This window comes from Passer domesticus, unplaced genomic scaffold (assembly GCF_036417665.1).
Source record: "Passer domesticus isolate bPasDom1 unplaced genomic scaffold, bPasDom1.hap1 HAP1_SCAFFOLD_51, whole genome shotgun sequence".
NCBI classification, from domain to species: Eukaryota; Metazoa; Chordata; class Aves; order Passeriformes; family Passeridae; genus Passer; species Passer domesticus.
This window is the reverse complement of record NW_026990161.1, coordinates 767497-769857: the sequence shown is the minus strand read 5'-3', so window position 1 is coordinate 769857 and position 2361 is coordinate 767497. Positions and strand designations below refer to the sequence as shown.

The window sequence follows — 2361 nt, the reverse complement described above, 5'->3', positions numbered from 1 at the left end:
CACGAGGATTTACAGAACACATTTCATTACAACAATCCTCATAACAACAACAACAACAATCTACTGCACATATTTCCATGGGATCCTATGGAGTAACAATCTTCAAAACATATTTACAAAGAACTACTAACCTAAGAACATATTTACAAAAATATCCTAACTTTTCAAACATATATACACCGCCATAATATCTACAGCCATCATCTGCATCAGTCCTGGAAAGAAGAAAGAAGCAAAGCTGGAGTCAGCTGCCAGCACTGGGCCCTGCTGGGCCCCAGGAGCTGGGACAGGGCTGGCAGGGCTGGTGTGGCCCCAGGCAAGTGCAGGGCAGGCCAGGGCTGGTGCTTGTGGCAGCACAATCCAGGCCCCCTGCGGGCAGCGTGTCCCTGAGCGGGGCCATCCAGCCCAGCCCCAGCCTGGCGCCAGGGCAGCCACTGTGTCTGTGGGCAGGGCATGGGGAGCATCTGCCTGTCTTACTTGTGGGGCTCCATCGTCATCCAAGGACCATGGGCTCCTCCTCATCCTTCTCATCCACTTCCATCGCCTCGATGTCATCCTCCTCATCAACTTCCATCTCCTCAACCTGGTCTTCCACGTCCATCTCCATCATCTCTTCCTCATTCAGCACCATGTCCACTTCCATCGCCACCACAGTGTCTCTGTTAGTCTGCAAGAGACAGCACAATGTCACAGTGGGGTTCCTGTCCCACACCATCCATTCCCACATGGCTGCAGCCTGCTCAAGCAGGCTGCCTCCTCCCTGGAATGGCACAGTACCTCCACTGGCGCAGCAGTGCTCATGCTGCTGGGGTTGGTGCTCCAGAGCAGGCAGCAGGAAAAGCCCAGGCAGCAGCAGCAACAGCTGAGTGCTGACGGGCAGAGCGCAGAGCGAGCGCCAACTGAGCGCTGGCAGCAGGCAGAGTGTCTGCTGTGGTGGTTTCCAGGTGCTGGACGTTCCACCTGGAACGCTGTGGGAGCTGTGATGTCACAGAAGTTTCAGGGCCGCTCCACACTGGGAGATGGGCATGGTGGAATGATGAAATCCTTGAATGGTTTGGCCTGGAAGGGACCCTAAGGATCATCTGGTTCCAAGCTGAGCAGCCTCGCAGCACAGCAGGTTGCTGCGGCCCCTGTCCAAGCTGGCCTTGGATGTTGGTGGGCATGCGGTATGCACAGCCTCTCTGCGCTGGTCCCTGTGTCAGGGACAAGCACCCTGACAGGAAAGAACTTCTTGCCATCATGGAATGGATTCCAGCTCTTGCAGTTTCATCCCATTCCCCCTTGTTCTGTGACTTCAGTTGCTGACAAAGAGTCCTCTCCCACTTCCCTGTGGGTCAGGCTGTTCCTGCAGTGTCACACATGTGGCTGAAGCTGCAGCCAGGAGAGAGAGAAGCCAAGCTGGCAGAGAGAGGAAATGGGGAAAGTGACATGAGAGATGAGAGGAGAAGGAAAAAGTAGAGACATGCAAGGCATTGGGTTGGGTGATTTGTGGCATTCATGCCTTTTATTAGAGGCCAGGTTCTCTGGTGCACTCAATGACTGTGTGATTGCGGCGTGTCCACAGTGAGCCCGTGTGAGCGAGCTGCACTCCCAGAGGCCGGAGCACACTTGCTTCAAGTGCTGATGAATGAGGCCAGAGATGGGTCTTTGTGTGGAACTCCAAACGCTGTGCATTGCCATGAAGAGGGTCCAGGGCCAGAGAGAAAATGAGGCTGGGGTCTGAGGGTTTCATTCGGGGGGGAGAAGGGGTGAAGCCAGGACCAGCAGGGGAGAAGAGAGAGGAGAACATTCTCTGGAGAGTAGATATAAGGAAAAAATGGCAGTTGAAGTGGGTGATAGCAACAAAACCTGCAGATTGCAAGAGGCTGCAAGTGGCCATGGGTGAGAGCCTTGCATTCAGAGGGGTTTCTCTGTTTCACCTTGGTCCCCTTTGCCCTAAGGTATTACAGTTGCAATGAGAGGCCCCTGGGCCTCCACAAGTGCCCCCTTTTTGTTTTCAAGAATGAAGGCTTCTGCCATGGACTTTTGCAAGCGTTGAGCAAAACTGGATAGAATAACCAAGACAATGAATACCAGAAACAAAGCCCACAAAACAGTCTTGACTAAATCACAGAATCACAGAATCATGAGTTTGGAAGAGACCCCTAAGATCATCAAGTCCAACCTATGCCCTAACATCTCAACTAGACTATAGCACCAAGTGGCATGTCCAGTCTTTTTTTAAACACATCCAGTGATGGTGATTCCACCACCTCCCTGGGAAGACAGTTCCAGTGCTTTATTATTCTTTCAGTGAAAATTTTTTTCCTAATATCTAACCTATACCTTCCCTGACGTAGCTTGAGACTGTGTCCCCTTGTT

General features: G+C 52.4%; 1 long non-coding RNA gene across 1 annotated transcript; it reads right to left on the bottom strand.

Annotated features, from left to right (window-relative positions):
- On the bottom strand, positions 1–902 carry LOC135292795 (uncharacterized). Its single transcript, XR_010354960.1, has 3 exons — positions 778–902; positions 478–667; positions 1–215 (listed from the first exon to the last, which is right to left on the bottom strand). It is a non-coding gene; the product is annotated as an uncharacterized LOC135292795 (long non-coding RNA).
- Positions 903–2361: the final 1459 nt, after the last annotated feature.